The sequence below is a fragment of the Cricetulus griseus genome, chromosome 8, assembly GCF_003668045.3.
Source record: "Cricetulus griseus strain 17A/GY chromosome 8, alternate assembly CriGri-PICRH-1.0, whole genome shotgun sequence".
NCBI classification, from domain to species: Eukaryota; Metazoa; Chordata; class Mammalia; order Rodentia; family Cricetidae; genus Cricetulus; species Cricetulus griseus.
Genome location: NC_048601.1, coordinates 78507802 through 78530855, shown reverse-complemented (window position 1 = coordinate 78530855; position 23054 = coordinate 78507802). Strand labels below are relative to the sequence as shown.

The 23054-nt window shown below is 39.6% G+C and overlaps 1 protein-coding gene and 1 pseudogene across 3 annotated transcripts in view; both read left to right on the top strand.

Annotated features, from left to right (window-relative positions):
* The window catches only part of Grid2 (glutamate ionotropic receptor delta type subunit 2), a 1393268-nt gene that overhangs the window by 1122061 nt on the left and 248153 nt on the right, over positions 1-23054 (top strand). The window lies entirely within an intron of this gene.
* On the top strand, positions 3746-5262 carry LOC103160206 (annotated as a pseudogene).

Below are 23054 nucleotides of genomic sequence, written 5' to 3'. Positions count from 1 at the left end.
CTTAATTGAGCTACTAGTTTCCCTTCCTGGGAGGTATAACCTGATCCCCTCAGGTATCTTTGTTTTGTTGTGCCAGAGACACCTGTGTAAATGAACAGTAAGTTGAGAGTTCATCTTCTTGTAAGGCAGTCACGTGTACCATGCCATGCTAATTAAACTAAAACTAATGTGTTGCTGTGTTCTGCCTGGGGAACTTTTACATAAGTATTCAAAACGTATGATTTGGGAAAGGTAACAGATTTCTTTTTCAGGAAGTTAAGAGTTTTTTTCTGAGTATCTTCTGTGTATCAGGCAGTTGTCTCGGCGGTAAGGAGAAATGGAAACAAATACTTCCCTGGTGTTAAGCTTCTAGCAAGGGGAGCACACAATAAATAAGGGGAAAAAATCTATTGAATGTTCAGGAGTAACAACAGTTAAAGAATAAAAAGAAACTACAGATTTGGTTTGGAGTGTAAACAAGCTGATTGTTCCAAGGCCTTTAATCTGGTAGCTGAGGAAGCTTTCACTGTGAAGGAGATGTTGGAATAAAAACTTGATGCAGTGGAGGGTGGGTTGGGACAGAGAAACTGACAGAGTGAGACCAAGAAAAAGTGGTATGTTCCTGGGCAAAATATTTTTAAACAGAGAGTCGGCCAGTGGAAATGCCCCTAGGTGGGCAATGCCTGGATTTTCCTAGAATGTGAAGGGGAATATGACCTGGTGAACAGCCTTCAGGGCCTGTTTCAGAGATTCAATAAGAGCAGAGAGTTAGACCGTCAAGTGGTAAAGTGGAGAAAATCACACAGGGTCTTGCTCCTTAAAACATGGCCCTCTGAGGTGACAGCAAGAGCCGTACCTGAGAGTTGATAAACACAGACTCTCGGCCCCACCCAAGTCCTCTGAAAGTGGACCTTAGTCTTCCAAGATCTGAGAAAGATTCTAGAACATTCTGGTTTCTCTTTCATCTGTGAGGGATCGGAAGCTCAAGTGGGTTCTAGACAGAAATGAAATCTGACTGAAGCCACATTTTAACAAAGCACATCTTGGGGGGCAAATACCTAAGGTGGCATGTGGAAGCTGGATATAAGTAACGAGCTCACACCTGGGACTTGACAGGGTTCTAAAATTACAGCATGGCAGGTTCATCCCCGATGAACCCCCAAACAGACTACAATACTGAGATATTTATCTGGGTGAGGAAAGGGGGTGAGACAGGTCATTTTCAAGAGTCCACAGAGAAACCACCAGGTTACAGGTGAGACACTGACCAGGAAAGTAGGATCCCTTGTGCAAGAGAGAGAAGTCTATAATTGTTATGAGAGTATTCACTTGTTTTGGCCTAGTAAACCCTGTACTGGTGAACAAGTCCTTCCAGAACTGCAGCAATGTCAGGCCTGGTAAGAATGGGCATCCTGAGAACGCTGAGAGTCTGTGCTTATCAGGACTCCACAGAATCAGGATGGTGTGTAAATCATTCTCCCTCTCATGGAGTTAGAATGATGTATAAGCTCAGGTGGAAACCATGAAGGGTGGTGGTGCTTGAAGCAGCAGTATTTGACCTAAATAACAGCATCAATGGGTTTGGAAAAATCATTGGTACTGCCTTAGTTTGCTTTCAGTTGTTTTAACTAAACACTGATAAAAAGCAATTTAGGGGAGTTTTATTTAGCTCACAATTCACATCACAGTACATGTTTGAAGGAAGTTAGGGACAGAACACAAACAGGAACCTGGAGGCAGGAACTGAAGCAGAAACCATGGAGGGGTGCTGCTCACTGGTTTGGTAGGACTGGCTTGCTCAGCTTGTCATACCAAAGGAGAAATGAAAGCCAAGACAAGAGTTAGGTCCATATAAACAAACCAGTGTTGTATGTTGGGAAAGACTGGGGTTGGCAAACAAATTTCAGACCCTATGAACTAATGAGGTAAGCCTACCCCTAAAATCTTGGCTGGGAGGCTGAAGAGAGTGCTCAGCAATTAAGACCACTTGCAGCTTTTGCAGAGGCCCTGAGTCTGGATCCCACACACACATGGTAGCCCACAATTATTGGTAGCTCCAATGTCCTCTTCTGACCACAATGGATACCAGACATGCATGTGGTATACAGATATGCAGGGAAGACATTCATGTCCAAAAAATAAAAATATATATTTACAAAGGACATACTGAACCTGCAATTTTATTAACTCATTCAACACACACCCATTTGTTATTTATCCAGAATTCTTCTAGGCATTGAAAAGCCCAATAGTACAAGCAAAGTCTCTGACCCAATAGAGGTATAATGTGGTAGAAGGAAAGCATAAGAAATACATAAGTGAGAGCTACAAAGAAGCATCAGAGCTCATGGCATACTCCTGTAAATTCAATGCTCTCTAGGCTCAAGTAATAACCTATTTTAAAAAAGCCTTTAAAAATCTATGATTCAAAGCAACCACTCAACAAAAAAAAATGTCAAGTTAAGAAACATTGGAAAAATCAAAGTTCATGAAAACAGAAGTAAGAATGTTACACATTTATTGGGTGCCCAGAGACAGCTCTGGGCATATGACAATAAAGCCCTGAAGGAGAAGAGGTTGGGAGCCATAGAACTATGCAGATAGTGGAAGATAGAAACCAGGAAGCTCATGGGCCCAAGAAATAAGCTACACACTGTAGACTTCCTGTGTCAGAGGCCTGCCTGCAATGCTGGAAGAATGGCAACAATACCCCTAAGGCTGGCTGTAGGGAAATGCTGTGTGGGGAAGGGATAGATGAAGTAAGTGGGACCTGGACAGGACTTAGGCTGTGGGGAATCCTGATGCTCAGATCTCACTCAGGTTCCAGGTAGGAAATGAAATGAAAAATGGAAGACATTTGAAAGAAAAAAAAAGTTCACAGTAGGAGTGTTCAGAATCTAATGGCAGCTTTTGAGCAGAGCAGTGACATGATCTTTTGCAAAGGTGGCATGCCATGTAGAGAGCAGGAGTCAGATTGAAACAGAGAAACTCATGAGAAATACTAACTTCTAACAATAACCCACGCAAAACTTGTTAGTGTCTGGCCCATATGATCATGGTACAAGGAAGAAGTTACTGGATATCAAAATACCTTCAGGTTAGAGAGTTTCCCTAAGTTTAAACATGGGGTATAGAAGAAAACAATTGATGGTGCTAAGCCAATGTTGCTAGTTCAATAGTCAGAAAAATGATGTTGCCATTTATGGACACTGAAAAAGAGAAGCAGGATTAAAAAGTCAAATGTAAATCTGCCGTTGGCACAGTAATTAATCTGACATTTAATTATAGTGATCTAGATTATGTTTATGGACACAAGACTGAATGAGGTCATTGAATATTTAAAGGAAACCAAGACAGAAAGGGCAAATCCACAGGTCAGGAAAGGCTCTACTACTGAGGGAGAAGCAAAGTTAAGAAAGAATGGGTTTAGAAGCAGATGAAAGGGGTTTCAAGGAATTCAGCAGATTCACTAGATCTGAAATAATGCTCACAAATCCAATATAGTAGATCCAGAGCATCTTCCTTAATTCAAATATCCACACTCACTGTGACTTTCAAATCCAGTGCCAAGCAAGCAGAAAATTGTGTGTGTGTGTGTGTGTGTGTGTGTGTGTGTGTGTGTGTGTGTGTGTGTGTGTGTGTGTTTAAATAAAAGGGAGGACAAGAAACAAGAATAAGCTACTTAAAGGATTGTGCTCCTGCTTAGAGATATAGAGATATAGAGGGTAGATATAGAGGGAGAACTCTCGTCGTAGCTGCCAGACTGATGTCCAGATGGATTCAGGATGGCAAGGTGCATATGAGAGGTCTAGACAAGAAAGTAAGTGAACTACTGCTATGGGAGCTCTTCCTCCAGGCAGGGACAGTGGTCAACACCCACATGCCAAATGAATAGAGCCACTGGCCAGCACCACAGCTATGGGTTTGTTGAATTCTTGAGTGAGAAGGATGATGACTATGCCATTAAGATTGTGAACATGATCAAACTCTTTGGAAGCTGATATAGGTGAACAAAGGCATCAGCTTACGACAACAACAACAACAACAAAAATGGATGTAGGAGCCAACATTTTCATTGGGAACCTGGACCCATAAATTGATGAGAAGCTACTTTGTGATCCTTTCAGCATCTTTGGGGTCATTCTTCAAAACTCCAAGATTATGCAGGACCCTGACACAGACAACTCCAAGGGTTATGCCTTCAAGAAATGTGGTATGTTTACACAACAGAGTATTACTCATCTGTAAAGAAAAACACGATAATATCATGAAATTCGCAAGCAAGTGGATGGAACTAGAAGGCCTTACCCTTTCTGAGGAGTGGATGAGGGTGGGGTGGGAGAGGTGTGGGAGGGGAAGATGAGGAGGAAGAACTGTGGTTAGTATGTAAAATGAATTTTAGAAAAAGAAAATTGTTACACACAAGGAAATTTTATTCAGCTGTAAATAAAAGCTATTTGCAGGAAAATGGGAAAAGGTCAAAAAATACCATGTGTTCTCTTTAAAAAAAAATTTCATTTTGCTTCATTTGATGCTTTGGATGCAGCAATTGAAGGCATGAATGGGCAGCATCTTTGTAACTGCCCTATCACTGTGTCTTATGCCTTCAAGAAGGACTCTAAGAGTTAGTGCCATGGCTCAGCAGATGAACAACTTCTGGAAGCCCAGAAACCACTGTCCCAGGCTCACCACCCTTATCATCTATTTCCAAATACACACACTACACCCTCTCTCTGCTCTGGGCTTCCCTCACCAGGCATGCCTCCTCCTGGCTCCTTTCTACCTCCAGGGCCACCTCCTGGAGACCTCCCTCCTGGGATAACCCCAATCATGCCCCCACCACCTATGCCACCTGGGGGTGGATGACATGGCCCTCCAGCAGTGGGAACTCCAGGGGCTGGGCATCCTGATCACAGACATTCAAGTCCTCACCCATTCCCAACAGTTAGGTTGCTCCACCCAGGGATGTCTCAGATGCATCTGGCCCACCAAGCCCCCCCAAGGCCTAGGACATCCCCATGCTGGCCTCTAGGCCTCTCAGCTCCCTTCAATCACATGCCCTCTCCCTCATCAGGGCCTCCTTTTGGATCTTCCATGGGTCATCCAGGTCCCATGCCTCCACACAGTATGCGAGAGCCTCCGCCATTGATGCCCCATTATGGTGACACTGGTCCTCTAGAACCCCTCCCTATGGCTACCAGCAGGGCTCCTCCTTCCACCCAGAACCACTCCACGGTCCCCAGTTCCACTTTGTGGTCTGCTTCAGGCCCACTTCCTCAGTAAATTAGCATGCTTTGACTTTCTTATATCCTTCCAGTATCTTCATTCTTGGATCAATCAGAATTGCTATAGCTTGTCAGGGCTAATGTACTGACTCTTTCCACAACTCTGTCCCCATTTCAATTTTATCTTTTTCCATGGGGTGGGGGTTCTTCATTTGTTGTAAAATATTGACCTTAATTGTTTTACACATTTATAGAGAAAACAAAGGTATACTTCTTGCTTTAAAAAAGAAGAAGCTACTATGTTTTCCTCTTGAGGTAGAGCTCAGTGATTCCTCCATGACAGGAAGTGCTACACCAGTGACACCAGGAGACAAACTCTTTAAGAAGTTTGTCTAAAAGGATTTCTGAGACATGAAACTGGTTTCTGAGAAGGGTGTGAGGTTTAGGGACTTTTTATGAAGTCCCTAAAGAAGCAGGGTACCACATCTGTACAGTGAAGGGATTATAGGTAGGAAGGAAAGTCATGTTGCAGGAGACAGACAAGAGAATTGCTGCTGCAAAACTTTGGTAGGCAATATCCTTGTAAATCCCAACTGAGGGACTAAGAATTAGCACAGTCCATCCAAAGATGGAGGAAAGAAGAGGCAGCGCGCACAGATAGTAGAAGGACTTGGTGACAGGAGCACAGAGTACATTTGTAACTATTTTTATTTACAAATAAACAATAACCTAAGTCTTCATTCAAGTTTAGAGACTTGGGGAAGAGAGGAATAGGGGTGGTAATTCTGGAAAATGGAAAGAAACTTTAGATCAGTGGACTTCCTACAGAAGACTAAGATTTCTTTACAATGTTGGGTGCAACTAGTCATGCAAAAGATCAGCATGGTTCGATCTCTGTCTGTCCTGTTCAGCTGCCTGAGTGTAAACACAGAGTGGGTATGGAGAATTTCACCAGATCTGGTGTTAGATAAATAAGTATCAGAGGAAACAATAGGGGCAGTGGCATGGATTATGCTCGAACAAGTGGTTACTATATTGCTTTCATGGATTCGGATTTGCCTATGAATGGGAGAAGAAAGGAAAACTGAGGACACCAAAAGGATGGCAGGAGCAATCAATTATAGGTCAGAGTGGGACTGAGGAGACAATGGGTTCTGTGAACTAGAATAATAGAGTTAAAAGTAGCATGAGGTTCGTTGTGAGTGGACACATTTGAAATTGGCATTATTAAGATTGCTGCTGCTTTTAAAGATGACATGGTAGGAGACTGGTTGCCTGGAATAAAGGAAAAAGCACTCTTCAGCAATGAGAAAGTCAACAGACTGGGAAATTAGTTACTAGAAATATATATATATATATATATATTATATATATAATATATAAGAGAGAGAGAGAGAGAGAAGAGAGGGGGGGAGAGTGAGAGAGAGAAGAGAGAGAGAGAGAGAGAGAGAGAGAGAGAGAGAGAGAGAGAGAGAGAGGCCAACAGTGGACTGTCACAGTGCTGTGCTTGGAGCTGGCAGTGCACTAGATAATTTTGCCCTCCTGCCAAATGATGGCATTAAGCAATATGATCCACAGCTGCAGCTTGGATCACACTGATGTATTTTCTGTCTCTCCAGAAATCAGGGTTTTTATGTAGGAGTTAGCAATCACACAGGGAAACAGGAGAGCCTCATGCCAGAGGAAGGAGGAGAGAGACAGAGCATGCATCATTCTGTAGATGCATACCCTATCCCTTGCATTGAATGGGTATCTCTAATCCCTATTTTCCAGACTTATTTTAATTAGTAAACCTCGTGGATCCTTAAATAAAATTCAGTGTTGATTCTATATCTACTCAAAAGGAGAAGGAGAAATCAAGAGTTAAGAACGCCCTAAGTTCTCATTAACATTTTAACTGGAGTTTCAGTATGTCAGATTCTGGGGCACACTAAGTGTGCTACAACTGCGTTCTCATCTTTTTTGTTGTTGTTGTTGTTGTTGTTTGTTTGTTTTTGCTTTTTAATTTTTTTTATTTTAGAACCACTTTTATTTACATATCAATCCCCCTTTCCCTCTCCCTCCCATCCTCCCATGCTCCTCACAGACCCTCCCCCCCCCCCCCCGCCAATCCACCCCCCACTCACTCCCCAAGGATAGGATAGTGAGGCCAGCCATGGGGAATCATCTAAGTCCATCTCATCATTTGGGGGAGGCCTAGGTCCTCTTTCTTGTATGTGGGCTGCAAAAGTATCCCTCCAGAGGGAATGGCCTCCCAAAGTCCATCTGTGCTCTAGTCAGAAAAAAAAAATGTGTGTGGAGTGGATTCCTGATCAAAATAATGAGGTGTTATATGTTTGTGAAGTTTGCTTATTTCCATAATGAAAAGTGGATTTTGAAGCCTGGCCATAAGCCTTATCTATTTAATTTCTCATTAGCCACATTCAGTTCTACACCATCTATTTACTCACTTCTGGCAACCCTGGGAACCCCACAAGCCAGTGGTTAGTGCTGGCTTAACACATGCTCATGAACTCAAGCAGAAAACTTGCCCAGGAAGTCCTAACTTCAGAGTTGCCCATGTGTCCACTGTGCCCAGGGCTTTCTGGACAGTAAGTATTTTTAACAGTGCTTTCCCTCTGTTCAGTTCTTACTTTAAAACTTTCACAAATTAGGAAATGTTATATATCTCTAAAATTCTGTTGGAAAGTTAAACTCACAATCCTACCAAAACTCTAAAATCAGTGCACTTTGGACACCTCATTTCACCCCTAGAGTCAGTCTCCACTGACAGTGGGGATATGCAGCTTTCTAACTTTCTTGTCCATTTAATCAGGCAGTATGTGCAAATGGGTGCACATAAGCATAAAGAATTTTAGCACCAGTCATATTTTTTCTTACATCTATTTATTAGTGTTTTGTGGAAAGTGCATGCCAACTGCCACCATTCTTGAATGAAGATCAGGGGATACTTGCTAGAGTTGGTTCTCTTTCCACTGTGTGGGTCCTGGGAATGAATTCAGGTCTTCAGGCTTGGCACTAAGCACTTTGGACAGCAGAGCCAACTTGCTGGTTCCTGGTTCACCTTATACCTCTATCTTTTAAAATTTCTATATCATAACCATGTTTCATGTTAGAGTATATGACCTGTGCACCATTGCAATCCATCCCAAAGAGCCCATGAACTTGTTAAATGCATGGAAGTTGACTATCCTGAAAACCAAAATAATGACCATGCTTTTTTATATATCTATTGGTTTTCTTAAGGACACAGTCCTAAAAGGAGCACTGTACATGGGAGAACACTCACATTTACATGTGTGTAGCTATGTAACATGGTCTCTAAAGAGGTAGCTATCCCTACTGTGACTAATTACACGTACACCTATTCCCCTCACTTCCTGCCCAAAATTTAGAATTAAGTGACATTACAGCTATTTTGTTTTTCAATTGGTCAAAATGATAAATGAATAGTATTTCACCTCAATGTTCTGCTTTCTGAATGTTTTGGTGAAACTGAACATTTTAAAGGTATATTTTGTACTTCTATAGATTGGCAAATCTTTACTTTGTCCATTTCTATTGCGGTTTTATAATTGTAATTTCTCTTTTGTGTTATTGTGGATGGAACAAAAGGGCTCCCATTCTGTGGCAAACTGTCCCACTGGCTGTGTTTCTAGCACTTTCTTTTTATATTCCTAAAGGGAGATTTTCAAAACAAGATCTAGACTGAAACCACTGTGTAACCCAGGCAAATCTTGAACTTGAAATCCTGCTGCAGCTTGCTGGCTAGCCAAGGTCCCACCTTGTGGTACCTAGTTCAGCTCTTTTTCAATACCAATAATACAGAGATCTTTGTCTTTGATAGTTACCCTGTATGCTTTCCTCTCCCCATCCATCCCCACATTCACACCTCCGCTGCTAGGGACCCATGGCAGCAAGCGACTTTCTGTTGTAAATCCACAACCCCCAGTGCCTTCCAAACACAAACCTTTTGGCGACCAGTATTTTTACAGAATGGCATTTACTTTGCAAAGAAAAGAAAAACAAACAAACAAGCAAGCAGTTCTGTAAATAGGTCTTTGAGCCATTCTTTGTTTGCACTTCTATCCCTGAGACTGAAGAGAAAGAAGGATTTTAAAACATGATTGATGGTGAGAAGTCTCAACATTTTGAAATAATTTTCTTTGACTATTTTCTAATGAAGAGTTTGGACTGTTCTCCTTGTCTGCTTGTTCCCCTTGCACAAAGTGCCTTTAACATGCACTTTGCATTCCTAATATCTGCTCCATCAGTGGTAGTCAGAAACCTGTATAGACACCATTTGTGCCCTGTAGGCCTCAGCTCTTAGATGTCCCTTCAAATCCATAACAACTTCCTTCCTCCTGCCATCTCCTCCCCATCCCTTCCACTTCATATAATTTATGAGTTCTTTGTTGTAGTGCAATTTTCTTCTCGACTGCTTAATTCAGTCCTCCAGACGATGCACAAAGGCCATGATTGCCAGCCTACATTTCTGTCCTTACATTCCAATTTCATTGTCATTTTGAGCATTAAAGCTTCTGATTTCAAATCCTCCTGACTCATTAAGTATCTGTATTATTTTCTTTATTTTAAATCAATCTGTCTTGCAAAATCCTTTATAACTCTGCAGTATGACATTGGCTCAGCCTGAGAAATAACTAAATAACAAGTGAATACCTTGAGAGTATTTGGGACAACAAAAATGTTACAATATAAAATCATACTTACACTGGGTAGAAAATAAAATTCTCTATTATACATGGCTATGGATACCAGGGTTTCTAAATGCAAAATAGACTTTCAATAAATCCACAGATAAGATAAATATTCACTCTTGAGGTTATAAGGAGTTGGTTTGCAATATAATTTGACCATATCATATTAATATTTTTGAATAACATTTAGCATAAGCTTTTAAATTATATTGCTTTGTATATTTATGATGCGTGTATGTATGCATGTCATGTTGTGATGTGGAGGTTCGATGTGTGTGTGTATGTGCGTGTGTGTGTGTGTGTGTGTGTGTGTTTGTGTGTATGCGTGTGTGTGTGTGTGTGTGTGTGTGTGTGTGTGTGTGTGTGTGTGTGCATGCTGTGTTGCTATTATGGAGGTTAGAGGACAACTTGCCACAGGAAGTTCTGTCTTCTGCCATGTAGGACCTGGAGATTCAGCTCAGTTCTTTATACTTGGCAGCAAATGACTGTACCCACTGGATGATCTTGTTGATCCCATACATTTTTATCAAAAGGTTTAATTTTTGTTTTTAAACTGTGCTAAAGTATAAGTGGCATAAAATCTAGCATCTTCAGCATTTATGTGTACAGTTAAAGGATAATGAATAGATTCATGTTGTTATACAGCAACCATATTTCTTCTGAGTTGTCTTGTAAAATGAAAACCCATATTCATTAAGTAATGCCCCACTGTTCCTGCCGTCAATCCACTATCATTTGCCATTTTAGTTTTCATCCTTATCAGTTTGATCATTCTAAATATTACATATAAATGGGTCCATATATTATCTGTCCTTTTGTGACGGGCTTGTATCACTTAGCAAAGTATCCTGACTGTTCGTCAATGTCACTACATGTGACAACTTTCTCTTCCATTTTAAGGTTGAACTGTATTCACTTCATGTTGTTGTGTTGTCTTTTCCTGGAAAGACATGAAAAATGTCTATCCATTCCAGATAAATAACCAATGACAAGCCAAAGCAGAATTCCACCAAAGTCTACCTTGGCAACCAATGAGTTTATTGGGCTTACTTACAGAGCAAATGTGCAGGGTTACTTAAAAGAGTGTAGGTGACTCACAAGCAGCTACATCACCGAAAGATCCCAGCACATCAAGGATGACGACCTTGTGGAGGCTGCGTCATAGAGTCCACCTTCAGCTGACTTTCCATGACTGTACACACTAGCATTTCCCAAGACCACTTTTAGCAATATTATATACAGCAGAGGGGAACACATTTGAAGGTTCTGTGGCCCACTTCTCTCTCTTGCCAGGGAGTATTACTGCCATTACCATAGCCATCTCTGTTTTGTTTAGTTCAATTAGTTGCCATGGCTACCTGAAAAAGTAAAAACTATCATTACTCCATGATGGTGATGGGAAAACATTATGCTAGAATGCATATGTCTTACTTTCTTCTCTTTTCACTGTCAGTGGACACTTAGGAAACATTTACATCTTGGGTATTGTGATTAATGCTTCCATTAACACAAGTATACAATTATCTATTAGAATCCTCCCTTTTAATTCTTAGGGATTTATATTCAGAAGTAGAATTGTCATATCACTTGATCATTCTGTTTTTTAAAAAAGTTTTTGAGAAGAACCATAGTGTTTCCTATAGTGGCATCTTTTGCACCAAAGCACCTAATTACAAACTCCTATTTATACAAACAGAATACAGTGTTGCAATTTCTCTTTATCCCCACCATTGTCTGCCATTGTCATAGATCTCTTTATTATATATCTATCTATCTATCTATCTATCTATCTATCTATCTATCTATCTATGTTTCATCTGTCAATGCATCAGTTATCGCAATCTATCTATATATCTAACATAAATCCATATATTTATCTGTCTGTCATCTATCTGCCTATCTACCTATGACCTGTATATTTATGTTGTATTAAGAGTGGACCCTTTCACTGTTGAGAAGGTAGAAATATATAAAATTATACTCAACTTTAATATACATTTTAATAAGTATTATGCCATCTAACAAACTTGAAAATTATTGTCTTTCAAATGTATTCCACTAGAAAATTAAGTTAAACTGGCTTATCATATAAAGTCCTAAAGCAAAACCTTCAGTCTCTCCCACAAAATAGCTTGGCCCATTAGAGATTTTCTAAGCCAGAAAAGGCTGGTGATCGATCAAGTCTATCAAAAGAAACAAATCACAATGTGGGGTGAGGACTGGACAGTTTAACAAATGAAAATCAAAATTGATGCTATTGTGTGATAGCAATCTTGTCAATTTAATTGGTTTGAGGATTGCCTAGAAGATTCATATGGCATTCTTCAGTTTGTCTGTGAGGGTATTTCCAGAGAGGATTACCTAAGAAGACATGTCCTGAATGTGGGCATAGTCTAGAGGCCTGGACTCAGTAAATTGAGGGAAAGGAGAGGACAGCTAGCACAAGAGCTCTCTGCCTCCTGACTGCCGTGATTTAGACATTTCTGCTCCCACACACTTCAACCTTAATGCACTGTTCATCTCAAGTGCAGAAACACAGAACCATACTTCCAGGCAGGGGCACTGCTGAGACTGAGAGGCAGATAAGCTGCCCATCTTGCCATGAGCACTATCCATCCGTCCATCCATCCATCCGTCTGTCTGTCAGTCCGTCCGTCCGTCCGTCCGTCCACCCATCCATTTATCTCTCTATTTGCTGTTGTGTCACATCAGTGAGAAACTTACTTTCTGGCATTTCCAGTTGACAAGAATTTGTTTTCCTGACTGTTACCTCTGACCATGACCCAAGTTCTCCAAATTAATTTCAATTATAGAGCTGGAAAGGAATCTGATGCTGTTCTAGATTGTAAAAATGCAAAAATTACATATAATAAGGTGAAGTGGTTTACCTGAGGCTAATTAGCACCCATGCATGTCTTCTTTCCGAAGCCATTAACTCTGTCTTTTGCTCTTTCCAGCACAAATAAAGAACTTGTGATTCAGTTTCCCAAAGCTAGTTATTTGAGTGGCTCCCACACATGAGAAATTTTTCCTATTAATTTTTTTATTTAAATTAAAAACAATCTTATTTTACATACCAATCTTCGTTCCCTCTCCCTCCCATCCTCCCATTCGCCCCACCAAACCCCATCCCACCCCTCATCCACCCCTCAGGGAGGGTGAGGCCCATTGGGGATCATCAAAGTCTGTCACATCATTTGGGGCAGGACGTAGACCCTCCCCTAAAGCCAATCCATGCACTACAGATAAATTCTGATTATACTGGAGAGGCCCCATATACTGCTCAGGGCCCCCCAACTGACACCCACATTCATGGGGCCTGGTTCAACTTCAGCTGGTTCCACAGCTGTCAGACTAGGGTCTGTGAGCTCCAACTTGCTCAGGTCAGCTGTTTCAGTGGGTTTCCCCAGCATGGTCTTGACCTCTTTGCTCATCACTCCTACCTCTTTACAACTGGATTCCAGAAGTTCCATTTCGGGGATCATTTCTACTTGAGAAATTTTTAAGGAATCACCTTTCAGACAGACTGTCCCAAATGACTACTCTCAAGCTCCACACTTAGGGATTAAAAGTCACTGAACTAGGAATAGAGCCTCAAGAATTAAACTTATTAGTCCAGGTGGTTCTGGAAACACTGTTCACCCAGGTTCTAAGACAGTGACCTTCCCAGGGTGGGCTCTAGACCAGTTGCAGCAGTACTACCCAAAAACCCATGAGAACAGCAAATTCCCAGACACTTTCTTCCTTCCAGTCCATTCAAACAGAGACCATGGAATTGAGAGTTGGAAGTCATGTACTAACAAGCTCTTTGGGTGGCCGAGGTTTCTGATGTCTGAGGATGTAGCCAGGATGCCATCATTAGTTCTTATGAGCTGTCACAACCAGCAGGAATCATACACCTAGAAGGCTTTTATCACTGAAATGTATGGTATTTGAAGGTGTGTGTGTGTGTGTGTGTGTGTGTGTGTGTGTGTGTGTATGTACATACATGTGTTTGAAATAAATATGTATATATATTATGTTTACATATAATACAATATACAATAATACACCATGTTATAAACACACACATGCTTGAAATTTTCAGTACCAAGGCACAAACCCTGACAAATCTTTGTTCTTTATGTGCAATTCATCAACTAGTTGAGGTTAAGTGAGGAATAAATTAAATGGCAAATGTTGCCACACCATGGTACTGGCATCTGTTTTGTCAGAAGAAAACATCACTTATCCACTCTCTCTGCTTCTCTACCTGATGCCCTGCCAACCCCTGCCAGCCTGATGTCTGACACTGATCTAATTATCTTTCTTTGAAAGTAGATGCTTATCTGCCCATATTTCTTATTTAGGTTCATAAGCACCAATGCCCTGTCTGCTTTACACACTGAAAAACGAAGAGTAATTTTTATTGTCTGCCTTTTTCTTGCAAAGTGAATTATTGGCTTTAACTCTCAAAGCTACCTGTGTAGCCTCTCTCCTATTAATTCTCACCTTTCCCTTTTTACTCACAGTTTAGCAATTCATGTCCTTATTACTCTCTGTGACTGTAGAAACAACTACCGTACCTTTCCCCTTCTGTACATCAATCTTCCCTCACCATTCTACCAACAGTGATCCATCTTAGCTCAAAGGCTTTTAAATGTCCCAGCATAGCACAGATTGTTTGCTCTGGCATTTAGCGGTCTCTATGGCTTGGCATTACTCACTCCTTTACTCTTAGTTTGCTCCTTCATTATTTTCACTCAAAGAATGCCAATAGCCTGTCCCGTGGTATCGATCCAATACCTTCCTTTTCCTTTCACCTGCTTCTGTTTGGTCAAAGTTCATTACTGACTTTCTTTTACACCCCTCCACATTCTTTCCCATCAGGCACTGATCAGACACTCTCCATTGACTAGTTTCTCCATGGACGAGATTGGAATGACAATTCTTTAGTGCTTTTGCCTTGTGTATGCTAGGTAAGTGTTCTGAGACCAGTGAGCCAACCTCAGCTCCAAATATATATATATATATATATATATATATATATATAGATAGATAGATAGATATAGATATAGATATAGATATATAGATATATAGATATAGATATATTCATTTTAATCATCAACCTAACTATGTATAGATAGATACATAGATGCATAGATATAAACTAAATATATATAATACAATATATATATATGCAATTTAGTATATATACATATATATATGGTTATCAGGATGATTAGTTGTATATTCTTGCTTCATGTTTTGACTAGAAACTGAGGAAAAGGCATGAGTGACAGACATAGTATAGGAATAGAGACAGGCAAAGTTAGAGCTTACTTAGAAAATACCCAAAGCTCAGAATTTATGACACACAGAACGATCAGCAGTGCTGATCTTCGCTTTAAACACTAGCAACTTCAGTTTTCATCCAAACATTGAAATTTTACTATGGAATTTTGTACTGATTGTAATATTTAAAGAAAACTACAAAAAAGTATTGTCATCATCATTTGTTGTTTAGAGACACTGTCTATTTATGTAGCCCCAGCTCTCTTGGAATTCATTATGTAGACCAGGCCTAGAACTCAGAGAGATCTATCTGCCTCTGCCTTCAGAGTGCTGGGATTAAAGTTATTGACCACCATACCCAGCAATATTTGTTATCTTCATGACATAGTCTGGTGTCTTTTTTCAATATCTTACCCAATAAAAACATGAAGACAACTGTGAGGAGGCAGAATAAAAAATAATAAATAAATAATAAAATGAGAAATGATTAAATACATAAAGATAGGCACAGCATCTTCACTTTATCAAAAAAAAAGTGTGATGAACAATCCTGCAATTTGTATAACCTACAGATTTATGCTTGGGTGCAGTGTGTGCATGGAATACAGATGTACACTGTCTCATAAACTGTAATTAGTTATGTTCGTTGGACTTTGGTACACAGACATATATTGTCCTGTGATGATATTTTGTTTGTGATCAAACAAATAAAGCTTGCCTAAAGATCAGAGGGCTGAGCTACCCACATTAGTTAGCCATAGAGCACAGGCAGTGGTGGCATACACCTTTAATCCCAGTACTCTGGAGACAGAAGCAGATGGATCTCTGTGGGTTCAAAGCCACTCTGAGCTACATGAGATTAAATCAGTCTGAAAGAGAAACAGTGCTCACACCTTTCATCCCAGCACTAGGGAAGTAGAGTCAGGAGTGATTGGGCTGGGCAGAAAAAGGAATATAAGGCTGGAGGAAACAGAAGCTCAGAGCATTCAGTCTGAGGCCTCCTAGGGATCGCCCCTTTGGTCTGAGGATTTGGTAGAGGTGAGAACTAGTGGCTGGCTGATCTGTATCTCTGATCTTTCAGCATTAACCCCTATATCTGACTCTGGGATTTTATTATTAAGACAAATTGGAATTCTTAATGCATTGTCCCATAGATTTGAATAGTTCATGTTCATTGGACTAGCTCAAGAATGCTGTATCCTAGAATCTTCATCCAGTAGCTAATGGCAGCAGATGCAGACAACCACAGCTAAACACTGAGCTGAACTCTGGAATTCAGTTGCAGAGAGGGAGGAGTGATGACCAGGCTGGAGAACCCACAGAAACAGCTGACCTGAAAAAGAGGAAGCTCAGGGTCCCCAGGTTGATAGCTGGGAAATCAGCAAAGGACTGATTGAGATCCCCTGAATGTGGGTGTCAGTGAGGAAGCCTGGGCAACCTATGGGGCCTCTAGTATTGGATCAGTATTTATCCCTAGTACATGAATGGACTCTGTGAGTCCATTCCACATAGAGGGATACTCTCTCAGCCTAGACACATGGAGGAGGGCCTAGGCCCTGCTCCAAATCATGAGACAGATTTTGAAGATCCCCATGGAAGGCCTCACTCTCCCTGGGGATCAGAAAAGAGGTGGGATGGGGAGGGGCACGAGAGGAGGGGAGCTAGAGGGAACTGGGATTGACATGCAAAATAAGCTTATTTCTAATTTAAATGTAAAAAATCACCATCAATAAAGAATGCTGGATCTCCATTCTCTGTATCAAATTCTTTTCCTGATTTAGTTACAAATACAGTACCACACTAAAGTGAATTTGCCAATTGCTCTCAAGAATTTCCAAACTATGTTTTCCTTAACATTTTCTGAAGAGCCTAACAGGATATATTCAATTTAGTGTACAGTGTTTGAGTTAGATCTGAAGTTCCTTACTGACTAGTCAGTCAGCCTAGTCATGATCCTGAAAGGTTGGCAGATTCATGTCCTAAATGTAGCAGGGGATTTGTAACTAACCATAACAGAGGAAGTAGAAACTAAAATGTAGGAAAGTAAAAAGAATTTAAAAATCACTTAGTGGTGGGGGGAGGGTGAATAAACACTCAATTTCTGAGGTTTTTTAACCTTTGACGTGGAAGCTTTTTGCTGTGAATATGTACATTTTATTTTTAAAGGCAATGGAAAAGTGTCATGGAAAGAGTAGATTCTCACTAATTGCTACCTCTATTTCCTGTTCCCAGAGCACACAGCCATTAGCATGCCCTGGTTGACTTAAAACTTGTGCCATAAGCTTGAACACACTGTTTGCTCAATGACACATAAGTGGGTGGGTTGTTTGGGTATTGTTCATGCCAGAAATATACTGCACTTAATATTTCATGTATTTGATTCTGACTATAAAAAATTTAGTCTACAGGACAGTTGCAAATTATACCAAGTGAAATACTGCATTCAAGCTGTGAAACCCAAGATACTTTTATCAGCTTTTCAGTTAAAAAATATGAATGTTTGCCTTCATGCTGCTCACCCATCAAGGACACATAACTTTGAAACCCTGTAACAGAGCTTTGCATATAAAAATGATATGAAAATTTAAACAAGCCCTACCTATGATTTTGTCAGTTTCTCTGCTTGTGGGAAGAATAGTTCTATACGCTGTGTTCTGGACACTATGCACAACCATGTAAAAGCCAGAACTCCTAACAGATTAGCACAATATTTGTAGATCATCTAGAAATGTGCTGTTTAGAATCAAGACATGATTCTGTTAGAGCTAGAGCTCAAACATCAGCTTCTATTCTGCATCTTTTCTCTCCCATTTGGTAGTAACTCACTCTTCTAATCTCAATGCCTTAAAGTCATCCTTTTATATTGTTTCTGTTTCTATTCACTCCCCCTCCCAAGAGCAATGAAGGAAGGGTTAAAATTATTGCAGACCTTTTCTTCCTCTTATACTGCATGTCTAGTTTTTTATAAGAGTTCCAGGTCCTCAAACTTGCTGTGTGTTCCGGGACCGACTGGCCAGCATGTTTCTTGGGTTACAGAGGAGGTCTTCTGTCTGCTTTTCTTCAGCTGCACTCATTTCCCCTTGTTGTGTCTAACGTGGAAATGCCATGGAACTCACACATTCATTCAGGATGTGCACTGCAATCTTTCCAACCTCGTCACTATGTCACTATCTACCAGTTTGCTTTCTTTCTGACTTGCCTCATTTGACTTTGGTGTGTCTTGTATATTTCTCCTGACTTCCCAGGGTCTTTTCATGACTTTTATTTGCATGTGTCTGTTTCTCCTAATGTAGGTGTCTGGCTTATTCATCACCATCTTTGAAGCCTGTGTCAATGTACTCTTCACACTATGTCCTTTCATGAACATCCTTTGTGTTACCTCCTAAAATGTATTTTATTGTGTGTCTTCATTATCCATGGCAATGTGTTACATAATGCCATTTTCGTACAAATATATACTATACAATGACCATATTCCAATATATTCCACTGTCTTTCCGCTAAGATGCTGAGTCCTGCTGCCATGTGGGCGCTTTCTGCCAGGCCACAAAAGTTCTGCTCGCCTCCACTTTAAGTTCCCAAGTAACACACACAGAGACTTATATTAGGTACAAATGCTGCTAACTCAGTCTTAATTATAATAAATCTATATCTTTTATAAGACTTATCGGACGCGAGTGGCAAGCATCCTGTCTTCCCGGGCTCACATGGTGACTCTGCGCTTTCTCCTACCTTTCCCAGAATCCTCCTTGACTCCTAGTCCCACCTATCTTGTTTTCCTATTGGCCAACGGTACTTTATCAACCAATAAGACAATCATGTACACAGAAGGACCTCCCCCTCACACTCCCTTTTCAATATTTTTCCCTTTGGTCTCCTTTGTTCCCCAGACCAGTTCATGCCTACTTTCATCCTGCCACCCTATTTTTAAATGCAGTATCTTTCACACTTTGTTTAACATTTCATATTTTCCTTGCCTGATTTTATTCTTAGCAAATACCACTTTCCAAGGTATACTTTGCTTATTTTGTTTGGCTCATTTCCTCTTCTAGACTGTAAGTTCTATAGCTTGACCTTTTTGTTTCACTGGTGTGTCTCAAATGTCTAACATAATGCCTAAAACAGGTTCTAGAAATGTATGGCTCTACAATATGGATTTCATATTTAGGCAATGAATGCGCATGTGTATCTCATACATTAATAAAACCAGAATGAAATAACACCCTGGAAAATTTTAGAATAATGTTTATAATCTTCCTCCAAATCCTTCCTTACTCATTTTCATTTCTCTGTCAGGCACCTCGCCTAATTTAGGGTCCAGGAAAACAACCAATGACTTGAATGGTCATAGATTATTCTTACGTATTCCAGAATAGTCCAAACCATTCCATTCTAGAATTTTCATGTTTTTTTAAGTTCTATATTTTTGTCTGTGTCAAAAACAATCTCATTTTTTTTTTTTTTTTGGCCAGGCGGTGATGGCGCAGGCCTTTAATCCCAGCACAAGGGAGGCAGAGGCAGGCAGATCTCTGTGAGTTCGAGACCAGCCTGGTCTACAAGAGCTAGTTCCAGGACAGTCTCCAAAGCTGCAGAGAAACCCTGTCTCAAAAAAAAATCTCATTTTTTACAACCAAATAGTATTTTGCTATATAATAGAGCATGTAGTATCTATTTATTCTTTTGCTGACAGTCACCTACATGTTTCCAGTTTAGATATGCCATGAATAAAACTTTTGTGAGCATTGATATGCAAAGAGATTTTTTGATTTTCTTTTATTTGTTTTATGCAGACTTACATGATGCACAATCATAATTATTATAGTAACAGTTTAAAACAGTATTAGCCCTTTCAAATATATAATTCACAATCATGACTTATTTTAGAACATTTTTATCATCCCCAAGGGAAATCCATTATCAATTTGTTGAGTCTACATATTCTGCCCACACCACAGGCCTAGCAATACCTATCTATTGCCTGTCTTTGTAGATTTGAATATTCCATACATTTCACAAAAGTTAAATCACATGCTATGAGGCATTCTATAATTGACATGTTTTATTTGAGCTTCATGTTTTACTGATCCATCAATATTGGATATTCTTAAATACATGTTTCTAGTTGTCAGATAGTATATCATTATGTGAAATATATGATGGAAGAGAGGCACAGGCTGAGTTCCATCTACAGAGGAAAATCTATTTTGTCTCATTTTAATAATATCATCAACATCAAATCTGGAGTAGCCACTTCTCCCATACTTCCTTTGGTTCCTATGAGATAAAACTTGGCGACAAGACAAATCAAAATATCATTCACAAATTATATTTGATTAAAAAGAAATAGGAAAAATATGTTTGAACAATTAAAGCTTCCATTAACAAAGCACCTAGCTCATGTAACCTATGTGTGGGAATGGGAGTGGCTAAAAGCTTATCTTTTCATCTTAAACAAACCACATTCTTCCCTTCATGTCAAAATATATTTATCTCCAGTATTCATATTTACTTTATCATATTCCTATCTTCATTATGTAGTTATTAAGTAATTTTTCATAAATTGTTAATCCCTAAACTTAAGGGCTTTTTTTGTCCTTTATCTTTTGTTGTTCCTTCACATCTTTGGGAGAATACAGGATCTAATAAATTACTTATGAGATGCCAGCTGGAGATAGAATTTTGTGACCTGTGCATCTGAGTGTGTCTTTATCACCCACACCCTTCAATATTTTAAATGGAACTTTTATGTGGTGTCTAAGATGTCCATAGGGAAATATGAAATACATTTTGTGCCTTTTTGCCTGGCCTCTGGTGCCTTAGAATTCCTATCAGGTCTGTAGAGTCCCTTTGTGAACCCATGTGCCCTGTGGTCTTGTGATTTCTCTGTTTTCATCTTTTGTGTTATATGTAGTAGACTGCCAAACTTCAACTTCATATTCTTCAGTTCACATTTTTTAATAATTATTTTCCTGTTTTATCTTAGAATTTACATTTTTGTTTTCTTCCTGGAATTCTTTAGAAATTTTATAGGGGCCTTTCTACATTGATGTGTAATCACATGTTTTTATATTTGGATATTTATATTCTTAGGAAATTTTTATGCTTATCTTCTAAGATCTTGTTTTCCATGTCTATCATCTTACTCTTTAACTGCATGGCCCTTTTTATTTCTGAATGATGAACTTGTTGCCCCCATTGCTTACTTTGTTCTTTGCTAGATTCTTCTCATGTGCAGTCTGTTTGTTTCATGTTGTTTTTCCTTTTCTGATTGCTTTGGACATTTTAACATTAAATAATTTGACTTTGGGAAAAGTTTGAGTGGTGCCTCATGTTTAAAAATTAAAAACTAAAACATAGATAACCAAGTAGGAGAAACAGGAAGAATCAAAATAAAGTAGAATAGTTAGTCTCGGTAGAAGAAAAAGCTGGTGTGAAAAAACAGGAACAGGATCAAACTTGATGCATTATCAAACAGGACAAAAACTGAATGCAACTTCATGGTGTAGCTTTTAACATTCCTAGGAGACAACATCTCACAGCAAACTCTTTGATACTCTGGCTCTTGCAGTTTTTCAGTTCCCTCTTCTGCAATGATCACTGAGACACAGGGATTGTGTTGTAGACGTATCCATGGGGACAGGATGCCACAACTCTGTTTTTTAATCAGTGTCAGTTTTCTGTTGTGTTGATAATAGAAGTTGCCTTTATGAGGGGTGAGGAATAGCCTTCACCATGGAAGACCATATGAATTGGTTATCCAATACCAAATGATCATCCCCCAAAGGATGTACATTTAAGTATCATTGTATAGACAGAGCAGATTGTATTTCTGTACTTAAGAATATGTGTGTGTGTATGTGTGTGTGTATACAGTCGAAGAAAAAGAAGCAATGAACATGAGAAAAGAAAAGAAGAAATTATATAATTACATATTTACAAAATAGGATGAAGAGGCTGGAATATGGAAAGAAAGAGATGGAAAACAACTCACATTCCAGATGAAAGTTCAGCCTATAGAGAGGAAACTCAGGAAGAGCTGGTGCTCTAGGGTTTCAAGGTTTACATCTGAAAAATGAGAGGTTCAGACTCTGCCAGGCAGCCATCTGGCTTCAGCTCTTTTCTGTAATCCTTAAGAGACTAAGACAGTTACCCTCCCCCAGTTCCTTTAAATGCTGCTTTCACCAAACTGCAGAACTTTCAGTTTATTATATATCACCCTCCAACATTTCATTGGTGAATGAGATGAAGCCCTAAGCCCACACACTCACTAACACTCCTGCCACTACAGCTTCTTGACAGGGATTAACAATGATGTCAAGAGGGTTGAAACACAATGACTAACATCCTATAAAGTCTCCAGTTATTGAAAAGGAATGTGACAGCTCTTTGAAGAAACAAGAAGTGTGTTTTCCTAACTCTGTGAAATGTCAGTGAAACAAAACATGAAGGAAGCTGCCTAACTAGGTGAAAGTGAAGTGTATTGGATTTTACACGGCCAAGGAATGACAGTGAAAGTCCAGAGACATCACCCACCAAGACCATATAGTACATGGAGAGACAGAAAATTCCGCAATGTTAGTGTGCTTTTTGTTCAACATATATAGAAGCTTTCTTCAGAGCTGTAGAATTACAAAATTTAACAGTATGGCTATGTTTCAAAAAAAAAAAAAAAAAAAAAAAAAAACACTGTACGAGAATACTCTCAAGTTGAAATGACTCAAGACTGAGGGTGTAAATGTCATCTCCTGTCATGCAGACCTTGAGAGTTAGTTGACTCTTGGGGACTTTTATTTTTCATTTTTTTCTCTTAAAAGTAGCAAGCTATTTCTGCAATTTCTCAGAGGAAGAAAAGAAAAAG